General features: G+C 38.6%; 1 protein-coding gene across 1 annotated transcript in view; it reads left to right on the top strand.

The window, feature by feature from the left end:
- Positions 1 to 13,851, top strand: part of WNT5B (Wnt family member 5B) — a 78,016-nt gene that overhangs the window by 27,997 nt on the left and 36,168 nt on the right. The gene's annotated exons all lie outside the window — the stretch shown is intronic.

Raw genomic sequence — 13,851 nt, 5'->3', positions numbered from 1 at the left:
TCTCTTCCCAATAAAACTGAACAGTGCTGGAAGATGACTTCGGCAACAGAAATGTAACATCCATAAGTAGCTATAGACCCCTCTGTGACAGATCCCCCAGAAACAGCTCCTCAGTTACAGACCCTCCTAGGGGTATCAGTCAAAGGGTCAAAGAGAGCAAGACGTTGGAAAGGGCAGATTAGGGTTAACTAAGGTTTAAGAAAGAAGTAGTAAGAATGTTTAAACAAATAACTTGTGATATTTCTTTAAGTGATACAATTTATGTTTCATTCATATGATCTATATGTGAATGAAATAGTAGTTATGATGAAACTTTTCAATGTATTTACTCTGACACTTGTCCTCATTCATCATTTTGTGAATCAATGATACAATAGCCTTGTTTTCATGTCACTGAGGCTTAGGTGCTTAAGTGGTGGTGGGTGGGTAACCTGAATATATTGAATTGGAAACAAGTGGTTAAAAATATTGAAATTGAGTTTTGAAATTAATGTAAAGTGCCATTATATACTGTCAGGCCAAAATAAAAGTTCCCATGTTGGGGGCAGCGTTTTGATCAGTTGGTCAGATTATAAAAGTTATATGAGAAAACTTTACCCAGTGGTCCAAATCGCCCATTAACAATACAAAATCTTGGCATAAAATAATGCAACTCTGGAGATAAATAAATGTTGTGACACTGGATAACATTGGCGCATGCCGTAATCAGAAATCCAACAAAATATTATGTGACTTTTTTTCTTAAAAAACACTTTGTTCAGTGAATTTGTGTGGAGTTAGTATACTGGAATCTGTGGACACATTAGGAGCTGGGGATGGGGGGATATATTTGGTAAAGGGGCATGGCTCTTCTCTGTTCCATCCTAATCATCTCCAGAAATAATTAGGGGATCCAATCTTTGTCCCACAGCACACTTTCTGCATGATTAGCCCCCCTTTCATGAAGTGGACCGCCTTTGTGTGACAATGGAGGGGTTCGATGCTTCCAACTGGGATATCTCTATTGAAGTAAAGGAGATTTTTTCAGGGAGCCTTTAAAGCAGGCTGTGAATTATCTGGTGCCGGAGGCAAGAGGAGGGAACCAGATTAACTTTAAAGCAGATTATATCCCTTGTGTGCGGGATGCTGGATGTTATGCGCTTCACTTGTCAATTAAACGTTAACTTTAAAATAAAACATCAAGGCCTTATTCTGTGATTCGCTTGTAGCAGTACTGGAATGCTAAGGAAGAACTCTAGTTTCCCAATAAAAGCAGATTTTTTTTTTCACATGACATGACTTCTTGGAATTGTACAGCAGTTTTATCTTTAGCTCAGGAAACAACACTCTGAAAAATGATCTGTCTACGCCTGTCACTATATCATGGTGCAGAACTGCTTTTTTTACATTTTAAAAGTAATTAGCCCATCACAGTGCAGATTGAGTGCTGCTGGGCCCTTTGTGAAAGATTAAGGCCTGTGTCACAGATACACCTTTTGGGGCAGGTAGTAAAAAATTAAAGACCCATGACATCACGTGACCAGCTAAAAGATGGATAAAGACCTACAGGATGAATTTTATAAAAAAAGATGTGGGGGCTTTGGGCTTACCTGTTACCTCTTCTTTCTGAAATGCTTGTGATTTTCTTTTAGATTTAGATCATCAGTTTACAAATAATGCTTTATGAGTATGGGCAGCATGGTGGCTCAGAGGTTAGCACTCTGGCCTTTGCAGCGCTGGGTTACAGGTCTGAATCTCAGCCAGGACGTTATCTGCATGGAGTTTGTAGGTTCTCCCTGTGTTTGCGTGGGTTTCCTCCCACATCCAAAAAGACATGCAGTCTGGTAATTGGCTTCCCCTTAAAATTGACCTTAGAATGACATATGATTATGATAGGGACATTAGATTTTGAGCTGCTTTGAGGGACAGCTATAGTCTTGTACTGCACTGCGTAATATGAAACACTGTGTAATAATAATATCATTTTTGCATCATTCAAAGCTATTGGTTCAGTCCAGGGAGGTCAATTTTCTCAACGAGGGGCTTTAAGTGTGTCCTCTGACATTTACACTTTACACTGAACTTTACACGGTTCCCAAACTTTTTAAACAAGACTAGCTTACTAACCTTATATAATATAGAAGGAGCCAGATTGTGGCCCGGGATCATTGGACGCTATAAATACCCTACGCTTGGTGGGGAGTTCCAGATTGGCTCACCAGCTTGTAGTTTCCACCAGGGGCTTATCTGTCACAACACTAGAGCACCGTTGGAAAACTGTTGTCACCCTATAACAGGAAGTGCCTGAACAAGGCCCCTAATGGGAGGATTAAGATGAATGCTGTAAAAACTTCAGATTTTAATGGAATAAAGACAGCTTTTGAAATTATATAAACATTTTAGTTCCAAAGTATGATATAATCATTGGTTTCAAATGACTACATTGCGTTTTTGAGTTTTGGCTGTCTGAAGAAGTTTGTCTCATCCAGATAAAAAAAAAAAATTGGCTATACATACACTTTAATTAGGAAAGTGAATATGAGTGCAATCAGTGCTTATTACAACAATAAATAATTACATCATTAATAATTCTGTAAACTTTGTGTTAAAATGTGTTTGGCTTCAAAACATAACTGGAGGAATTGAGGTTCTCTGCAAACCATCAAAATTCCAAAGCTTTATTAAACATTATAAAAAGTATATTAATTAATGCTTGACACAATTATTAGTGATTGTTTCCAGTGACATAAGGGGAAATGAGTGCTGTACAGACAGCTCCGTTCTATAGAGAGGGGAGGACAAGTGGGAGGCTCCTTGCTGCATCCTCCCCATGAAAAAAGAAAAGCTGTCATTACTGTCAGACGTTTAGTGATCCTGCAGGACAGCTCACCAAATTACACCGGAGACAGCTGAACAAACACTGAATTCTTGCCGGAGGCAATTATAAATAATTATATATTGTGTATATAGTTTGTATGCAACTTTACAGCAGAGATCCATATAAAAGTATATTCATAAATATTGACATCAGGTAATGAATTCTTGTGATCCTTGCTTCAGATTCATAGTTCGCAGATCATTTACTTTCCCTGAAAACAGGGCAATATTTGATTTTTAACCTGATTTGTATAATTTAAACTTCAGTTGTATATTTTTGTATTGTGTTTGATAAGTAAGCAAAATTTCCATTGGAAAAAAGCTTGGAGTAAATAGATTTCATTTTGTGCTGGTTGTTGTTGCTGTTTAGGAACATAAATAGAAGTTGCTGTATGGGTGCAGCATATTAATTGCATGCAAATTGTTTGTACCAGAAAGTATAAAGGTTTTGGGTAGGCTTTGGCTAAAACACAAAATCTAGCAATAAAGTGTAAAAATAGTGGTCATGTTTTGCTTGACAGAAGCGCTGATGAACCAATTTTAATTGGAACCTCCATAATCCCAAAAGCCTGATTGCAGCACGAACATCTCTGAGTGTTAAACTAATAATTGCAGACTGTAATCTGAGTCATTACAAGACTCACCCAGATTCATTGGTAAATAATTTAGAATTTGGGTACTGATGATCCTAGAGGCTTACACTTTATAACACAGCCCAACAGACAGGAAAATGCGAGCTGTGATATTTTCTTTCTCTCCTGAAATGTACCCAGCCCAGGCAGACAAGAGGGGCGACTGGGGACCTCACTTACCTCTATTGTAATTAAAGCAAACATACACCACCCACCAATTACATGAAAGTGATGAATCAACCAAAAATCTATTACAGCAGTTTAATTTTTGGGCAAATTGATGATCCAGAATAGATCAGGCAGTTGTTTAAAATCTCCTCCTTTTCCATGTACCTTATCCCACATATGCATAGGAGAAGTTCTATACATGATGTTGTTGTGATTGCATGGAAGTGAATAATAACTTGCAAATAATAAAATGCAAAGGTCCCCTTTAAAAATGTTAAATGGCACATAGTAAAATTTTACATTTAATTATATCAGTTTTTAAAGGCAATTTTTTTTGTTGGGGAGGAAGGGGGATTAGGAAAAGAAAAGCTGCGTACACACGTCCAATTTTTATCATTGGAAATGAACGACGAACGAACGACGAACAACCGATTGGCCAAAAATCGTTCGTAAAAAAAGTAACCAACGACGCCGACGAACGAGGATAGTCGTTGGAAATGAACGACCGGACCGGCGGATCGGATTGGACGACGATCGTTGACCATCTATCGTGTGTACGGTCGTTCGGTGATCGTGCATGGTCTGAGCATGCGCGATGAACGAACGTTCGATCGATACAGGCTGTATTGTGTATATGAGTGTGTGTGTATGTATATATATATACATTCCTGTGGTGCACGTCACTTCCTGTATCGTTCAAACGATCGCATCTATCGTGTGTACAATATCTTTGAACGATCGTGTCGTTATCTGTATGTACAGGATCGGTGCTATACGATCATTCACAGATATCATGCAGGATCGTTCGTTTACAAACGATAATAATTGGAAGTGTGTACGCAGCTTTAGACCTACTGTCAATGTTTTGTTGCTGTCCTCATTGGGAAGATTCCCCCTTATATTGGTGCTGGTGACCATTGTGCCCAAAACAAGGATATGGGTAAATTTGTGGGAGATTTGAACTAGAAGTGAGAGGAAATCTTTCTTGTTTTTTGGGACAACTATCCAACATAGTTATATTGTATCTCTGGGACATGATACAATGCCTAATTAAACTATATGATGTGTTTTTTGGCTTTTTTCTCTGCTTTAAGGCCACCTGCACACAGCTTCCTTGGCACTGATGGAGTAACAGATGATGTTTGCAACCGTAGTGCTGCAATGTTGCTTTTTTTCTCCTCATGTTTATGCAGGAATTATTCTGCTAAATTTAATTTATGCAAAGTTGCTCAGCATGTGTCAGGGATGTGAGCTGGGTACCCACTTACAGTGCTGCTGTGGGAAAGGGGCCAAGAATAAAACCTCAGCTTTTGCCCATTTCACTTTTTATTCATATTTTAGCTCGGAGCTTCAGCGTTTCCCCCATAAGCGTTGAAGCGTTTAGCAGATTTACGGCGCAGGTGGTTTATATTAGCGAGCCAGGCAGGTAAACTGTGTGGATTTAATACTTAGGGTGGATATTAAAAGCAAACGGCAGGCTTCCTCTCCCAGTTTTTCTCTGTGTAGATATATTGAGAAATGTTTCAGGCGTGTAGCACACCAGGGTTGTCTGCTTGCTTTGTGATGTGAACTTTGAATTAATAAAAAAGGTTTGCTGAGGTTATTTGATGGGAATTAGCAGCTTCCAATGTCCATCCTCTTAAAAGTGAAAAATTACTTTTGTTAATAAAAAATAAATAAATAAGGGACAACTTACATTGTTATTACAGTCCAACTATAAAATTAAAGTAATTTCCCTTTCCATTTTATTCAGTAGCTGAATCTGATTCAAATTTTGCCACCTAACAGCTTTGTCAAAAATATTTCTTTTTTTTAAATATATTTTTATGCATAGTTTATGTACAGAACACTCTCCTCACCACTGAGAAAAAAAAATGGGTAGGTGTTCTGCAGTTCTGTCCTGGGGTGACAACGCTGCTCCTCTATAGATGCAGTATGATAAGTGAATATTGTACCATTAGAACAGCAAGTGTGTCATTAGCAGGATCACCATGTAAACAGAATTAATATACTGTAAAAGGAAAATTAATGCAGCCACCGAACTAGTAAGCTCAATATTTTACATTTTTATCTATGGGTTTCAACAACCATTATGTTCTTTGTTGATTTTTTTTCTCATGTAGCGACAGAGTCACTTTAAGACTTGCTAAAGTAACAGAGAGGGCAGATACGTCCCACACCCTGGCCTGTGCTGAGAGGTTGTTCCTGCTGTGGTTTACACTGGCACACAAGACACACAGGAGTGGCCTACATAACTATAATGTTAGATATATCCTTCGGAGGGAATAAGAGGAGCCTTTAGAGGGACGGTCCAGTGTTCAGAATTCTGGGCCACTCACTAGTTCTGAGGAAGTGAAGCAGAATACTCCACTTTACTGCCTGGAGAAATGGGGGAGTCAGAGTGGCAAAACTCTATTGCCCTGTGACAAATGTGCATGAGTAGAAAGTAATTGGAGGACATTAGAGATAGTATGCATGGTCATCTGAGATACATCTGCCATAAAGTGATCCTATATAACCTTAAATTGGTGAGTTTTTGAGTATAAATTGATCATTTTATTTCTAACAAAATACTGTTACCTCTTTTCATCCTTTGTTGCATATATATGGCCACCAGCTACCTACCTGCACTCGCTGCAAGACAATTCACAAGAACAATGGACCATGCTTGCTTATGGTGTGCTGCATTGGACACTTGCGGACTCCTTTGCAAAATGCTAGATGCCTGGTTGTCAAACCTCTGGCTTCAATAGAATAAGCCACTGACCCAGGGAAAGTCTCTGATTTTAAGGAATCTGATTTTGGCCTTCTGATACTCCTGGTTTGCAAACTAGATGTTTTTGTCAGGAGGGATGCCATTGCTTTGTAAGATTTCCCCCTCCCTAAGTTTATACATGACAGCCATACGGTATTAGCTGTTATAATAAAAATACTCTGCCGCATTCTGGGCTTTTCCTGAGGTAAGAAGAATTCTGTGCAATTAGCTGGAATCTGTTTGCCACTTTGATTTTTGACTGAATAGAGGCAACCAGAAGGAAGTCTATTATGTTCTTGTGAGTGCATCGCTGGGTCCAGTCTTGTTTGTGAAGCAATACTGCCCCACCATGCCAGAGAGAGGTATTGCACCTAACATATTGCTAACTGGGGAGCAGATTCAAGTTTATCTGGCTACCTGTAGATCAATGTTTCTCAACTAGGGTTATGTGGAACTCAAGGGTTACTCCAGAGGTTGCTCAGAAATGTGAACCTCTCAGGTCAGTTACCACTGACACCAATAATCTTTTAGATTAGTAGACATTTCTTCCTACTGACCGTCACACTGATGTACTGTGAGCTGTGAATATAATAATTATAGAAGAGGTTCCCTAAGATTTGAAAGTTATTTTTAGTGTTGTTCAATGTTAAATAGGTTGAGAAAGGCTGCCGTAGATTCGAGAATTGTGAAAAACCTTTCGTACTAATATCATTCCATGAAGCTTGTAAAATATGCATGCTATGTGCACAATGCTTGCAGGTACAGGCAGCATTCTCCAGTACAAAACTGGAAAAACTATAAAAAAAAAGAAAATATTTTTTGAAAATAAATACCTAGTCTCTCCAACCATAGCATATAAGACACTTATGTTCTTACAGGCTAGGATACTGTAAATGATTTTAACTGTACTTGGGCATAAATATAAAACATGTAGTATATCTCTGCAGTATATTTCCCTATGTTCTCCATCTAGTGTGCCCCTAATTAAAGTGAGCTGACAACACTACCATTGCCGCACTACAATACCAAGCAATGGTGCCAGCACTGTCTCTCTCTGCAATACACACCATCTCCCATTGTGTTATGGGCAGGGTGAGATATTCTCTAATGTGAACACACTTATTTCATAGATACAGTGCATTAGGTGAAAACTGCACCCAGGGACATGGTGTGTTACTAGCAGGATCACTAGAAAAAAAGTCTGAAATAAGAAAATGCGGATACCTAGTATTTGGCAATATTAGATTTTTTTTTACTGAGGCCAGAACTACATGCTCTGTTATTGATCTTTTTTTGCTTTTATGTCATGTTGTGTTTGCACTTTTCTTTATACTGCAGCCATCTTAGATTTGTTGTTGCTTATTTTTCCAAATGTCAGTTTATGTGATGCAAGGTAAAAGGGAAATAAATAGTGCTTGAGTAACATTTCCTTGTATCCTGGCCCCTATGCAGTCTGTAGAGGAGGTTTAGTGTCTCATCAATAACTGGCACAAGACTATTGAATGTCGTTTAGCTTCCATTATTATTCTGGTGCTCACAGACACAAGAAATAGTCCCTGGGTTACATACTAGATAGGGACTGTGGGTTTGTTCTTAAGTTGAATTTGTATGTAAGTTGGAACAGATAATTTTTTTAATAAATGCAATTAAAACAGATGTTTGTCTCAACATAATATTAGGCAGTGTGGTGTCAGTTACTGTATAAAATCATCACTGTTAGCTAATCACAAACAAAGCAAAAGTAAAATATCTTGAAGTCAAGATATTCATTAACTTTTGGAGCAAGCTGTGCTTTGATATAAAAAGAAACAACTGCAGAGTTTGTCTTGGTCATTAAAGTGAGAGGTTGCAGAAGTCATGCAAACCACCCCTCCCCCCATATCAAGCCTCTGTCCTGCACACAAACAAGCAGGGAAGCCCAATCTAGGAGTTGTCCAATGTCCTTAACTCAGGGACTACCTGTATCTGCTGAATAGTGGACTAGTCACACAATGAATCTGAGTGTCTGTGCCCGTCATGACAGAAAAATGGAAACTACCATTACAAAGAATTGCTGGTTGCCTGGCTAGGTCAGTGAATTATTAAACTGTGTATCACACAACAGGCAATCAGCATTTGCAAATCATCAGCTGTGGCTTTTTCTTTCAATATTCAAGATAGCTCTATGTTGAAACCAACATCTGTGTTCTTCTTACATTCAAACTCAGGGACAGTAAATAAAATAATTGAACTAGTTTTTCACTAGCTGTTCTCTCTTTCCTTTTTGACTCCTCTTGGCCGTGAACTGGCAGTTTCCTGTAACATGTCCCAAGTATGTGGCCTTCCCCTGTATTATTACCTATGTCAAAAATTATATGTGGTCCTTTAGTAATATCAGGGCTGTATTAGGGCCCCTTTTTCTAATGAAGCCGACAAGCATTGTTGTAACTGTTCTTATTGCATTCATGTAGCAGTGCTGTACATGTTGGAGAGATACACTCACACAATGTAGGAGAGGATGTCTAGGATCTCTGGAATGTGATGAATAAAATTCGAGAGAATACATTTCTTAGTTTTATAAATGTTAAGTTACTTTACATTATACCAGGTTACAACCTAAGAGAATCCCTTACACACAGCATTTTGTAACCACAAACCTAAAATGTATACATATGTTGCAATTTTAATTTGTGGAGAAAAAAAAACCCTGAATGTTACCAGGAATTAAATGCACTTTACTAATGAATTCCCTAATTAAAACCAAACGGTATGCAACTAAATGTGAAACAGGAGCCAGCTGCAGGTCTGCAGTGTCCTGGCATGGAGGCCCAGGCCGATCTGCAGGTAGCGCAGGCTCAGGAACACATAAATCGCAGCCAGCAGGGCTCCTCTGGTAAACATCAGAGTCTGTGCATGTCAAATGTGACGGCTGGCGGGTTCTGACAGAGCAGACAGAGCGTGGCTGACCTGCCAGCATCCACTGTGAACCTGTGCTAGGAATTACATTACAGAGCGGCTTGCTGGTTAACTCTTTGCCTTTCTAGCTTGGAGCAGCTGCAACTAAAAACAGCTTGGAGCCTGAGTTGTATACATAATACTGCGCAAATTATTTAAAGAATGCAGGTTTTAGAGTATTTTTTAAAGGTTATGTTTAAAGGAAAACATGCTTTCAAATCTGTATCTTAAAACACTAGTTTTAAACTTATCAAATTTGTTTTTGGTGTATAGAATCCCAAAAAGAATAATCATCTGCACTGGTGGATCACTAAATGACAGGGACGAGTGCTAGCATTTCCGATGATGGGCAAGGATACAGCTGGGTGCATCGTCTTCATAGAACTGAACAGCACTTCATGTACAGCACTTATTCATTAAAGATAGTTTATAGCAACATAAATTTAACATGTGTACAGTTGGTGGCTGACAAAACTATTGTGTAGTAAAGTGTGCCCAGTTTTCTCTTACTTTTAACTTGTGTAAAGGGGGGAGAGAGAGTAAATAGGTCCAATTATTCTACAATTCCACTTCTTGTGTGTACTGGACACAGGACAGCTCTAAACTTATTAATATATTTGCACACATGAAAAAAGAAAATAAAAATACTTTCAATGATATATAAAAGACCAAATGTGAGCAAACAAGAAATATATTTAAAAAGTAAAAAAGAACACATTCTTTTTCTGGGAGCCCATTGAGGGACACAGGAATCTTGAATAGGTGGGTTATACTGCCACCTTCAGGGGGACTGGACACTGAAAAATCTTGAGGACAAAGCAGGGATCAGGTAACCTACTATCAGCATGCCTCAGGTTAGTAGCAGGCAGTGCCAAGAGCAAATTCACCAAAAAGATTCTGATGGGCAAGCAGAAGGATCTAAAATATAGGAGACTTAATAGTCACTTCTGCCAGTCAGGGCTTTTTTTTTTTTTTTTTTTGCTAAAGGGTCTTTACTTTCGCTTGAGGGGATCCTTTATTTACCCTGTAATGGGGATGTCATGAAAGAGCAGAAGGGTTAACTAGCTCTCCTAGAGGAAGCATGAGAATAAGAACAACCAGAGTGTACTCATTTCATTAATCCGCTCCTTGTGGTACATGATTGCTGCTGGAGGACCCAAGGCTAGGCTCCAAGGCTTAAACATCGGAATGGTGCCCCAAGTCCCCAAAGGAGGCTCTTAAACAAGATGAGTAACATATGTCTCGGCCATGGTAGAAGGAGAACAACAAGATAACCTATTATTCTGCAGTGTTAAAGGTCTCCGAAAGGAAATGTGACTGAACAGGAACCCTAGGGACAAGGCAGAAACCAAGGGTGAAGGATTAGCCCCTAAGAAATCACCCCTTGTATTACAGTCAGTGTAAAATAACCATATTAACATAGTTCCTCCACTAACAAGAGAAAGGACACAGCATTGGGCAAAATGATCTTAGGTTTATGTTAAGACCAAGATCCAGATTTGAGAGGCTTGATTGTCAAATGTGCAGGAATGAAAAGATGAGAGGAAGTAGATTTATTATATTCCCCCCCCCCAGAATTCTGTTAAGAGCCCTCCAGTGACATTCTAAATTATGAGGTTCAAGGGTCATCTGAAGAAGCATTGAATGTTGAAGCTCATGTGAAAAAAAATCCCATCTCTCCTTAAACGATTGGAAGATTCTCTACAATCAGTAAGCTGGTAAATTCTTTTCAATTTCAGATTCACTTCGGCACCAATCATTTTATCAGATTGGAAATGAAAATTCTGCCCATATGCAGGGAAATAAGGTCCAATAGACCATTACAACCATGTTGTAAAGATGAAACCTAAGTTTCTAAGTCCTAAAAAACAGGGACTATTGGTACCAGCTTTGTGGGATTCCAGTTTTGCCAAGATAAATAACATGTGAACTGAAATTGAGGCTTTATGCCGACAGATTTGCTTATCCAAAAACAAAAAAATCTGCCGGCAGCATCTTCATGGGAATTAACTTTGTTACAGGAAATCAACTTAACAGCTGGGTTTAAGCTATGGCTAGACTGCAGCATTTAGTAAATTACTGCTATTGCAAAGAATTCCACTTTAAAACTATAAAATGAAAGAACATTTGCAACCATCTATTGATTGCACAAGGTGCCTCAATGGTATCATCACTCACACTAGTTCTCTTGGAAAAAAAAGTTTGCTGTTGGAGGTAAAAAGATACATCAAGTTATACGCAGCACAAAACTATCTTCACAGGTTTTCTACATAGCAGCCCTGCTGAAAGTCTGGAAAAAAGCAGCATTCATGCAGTGGCCTAGAGAGGAATGTGTAAAAGGAAGCATTCCCCCTCCCTGCTCTGTTTAAAGGGACCCCCCTGACACAGCGAATTCTGTATGCATGAATGGGTGTGGAGGGTGGGGGCCTAACTTTCCAACAATGGCTGAATCCTTTAAGCATGTTACATCTCCCCCACTGCTCCCTCCTAGAATCTTCACAGATCTTACCAGGATCTCCTTACAATACTGCCAAAGACATCTTTGGAAGCAAAGGATTAAATGGTCTCTGTAAAGAGATAACACTCCCCCAGCAGCAGGATACAATGCTGCGTTACATATGCCTGATCTGGCTACACTAATTGTTATGCTTATTTAATTTTAGCTGCAGTGTTTTACCTACTACCTAGAACATTTGTAGAAAATTTGAATTCCCCTATTCTACAAAATGTAAAAATATAAAGGATTCAATGTATTGGTATAGACAGCCCTGATTTGCTCAGTCTCAGACACCCTATTCAATTCTACTGACACATATATAGGGGCTATTGATGAAGCAGTGAATCTGACATTTATTAAAACTTTCCCAGATCCATGTGATTCAATAGTTATAATTATTTCTTCAAATATCAGATTTATTGATCTGTAAAACAGACCATATATATGTATGTATCTCATTAAATTATATAGGAAAGAGTAGTTTGAATAGGAAGAGTATACAAAAGGGTTTGTACCTTTGCTATGCCCCCGTTATATAAAATAGCCCTCTATTTCTCTTGTGAAGATTGGTAAATGAATTCTTCACTTTCAGTCTTCCACAGTGGTACAGGCTCAGTGTGCAGTAGAATCTGCAGCAAGTCAGAGCTTATTTTTAGGCTGGATGGCATGCAGTTTTATCTAATCCTTTGCATTTATTATGAGGGTAGAAAAAAAATGTTGCCTATTTATTAAACGGATGATGTAGATATGGGCATTGTTTTGTTTTTGTTTGACTGAAAATATTTATTAGAAATATAGACTGCAGACCTCCTAAAATGCCAGTGAGGGACAGTCTTAGTTTGGTACCTCAGAGAAGGCCCTAAAGGTAACATTTTTAATGAGATCTCACCTCTGCCTGCCTTCATGTTTCTCTCAGGACTATTTTTTTAGCACTAGTTGAACAGAAGGGTTATGACTCTACTCTGTACTATATTCTTTTTATTGCCTTATTCCTAATCGGAGGTTTCCCCCTCATTTGCTGTTCTGGCAACCACGCAGACAAAAGAAAATCTGATGGGACATAAGCAAGCTAAAAGAGGTTCAAACTTGTCCTATCAAAAATGGTTTTTATTTTTTTCCAGCTGATGTCCATACTATGCGTTTATAGGAAAATAGAACTTGCCTACAAAGAAAATAGAATTAATGGGATCTACGTATGGCCATCCTTAAACTGTCGTTGGTAATGCTTAGCAATGCTAATGGCCAGCTTGAGAAGTTTGGCTCTGCTGAAACTTTCTCCCCAATCTCGGCCAGGATACCTCACAATACATTTAGAATCAACATCTAGTACAGACCCCTTTTTTGTGGAGAAATGTGGGTAGCTAGCTAACTATAATATATGTGATTAGAACATTTTCAATTTCCACACTTATCAGTACTAAACTAACCCTTCCTCAACCCAACAAGCACTGACAACTTCATCCCATTTATATGGAATCCTCATGTCAGCTACCACTGACTGTTCTAAAACAGTACACAAAGCTTGTGCAAGAAAACAATCTACATCATATTAACAGGTCTGGTATTTCCTATATTCTGATAGCTTTTAAGTGTGCAATTTAGTGTGAAAGGAAACACGGATTATTTTCTACTATGGACATCTTTTAGTCAGTGAAAAAGGCCACAATAAATGTACACCTCACCCTAGTCCTCCTATACAGCCACCTGTAAGTTTCCCCTTTAATTATAAATCCATCCACATATAAACCCCACAGCTTACTTCCCTTGCAACCAGATCTGCAGTGTGCTAAACTTGGAAAGTGTACAGCAGAAAGATGTAAAATTGAGTGATGACCAATACTGACAGGGATGCTGCTGAAGCAGAAATTAGCATACAATGTATTCAGCATCAGAAACATCTTACATGGTAAGAACTACCAACAGAGCACACATCAAAGATCAGACGTAAACAACCTAAAATATCATTGTGTGGAAAGTGTTTTTCCTATGGTGGGACTGAAAGTGACATA

This window comes from Pyxicephalus adspersus, chromosome 2 (genome assembly GCF_032062135.1).
Source record: "Pyxicephalus adspersus chromosome 2, UCB_Pads_2.0, whole genome shotgun sequence".
Taxonomy (NCBI): Eukaryota; Metazoa; Chordata; class Amphibia; order Anura; family Pyxicephalidae; genus Pyxicephalus; species Pyxicephalus adspersus.
Note: the sequence above shows the minus strand (reverse complement) of the source record. Positions and strands in the feature narration are given on the sequence as shown.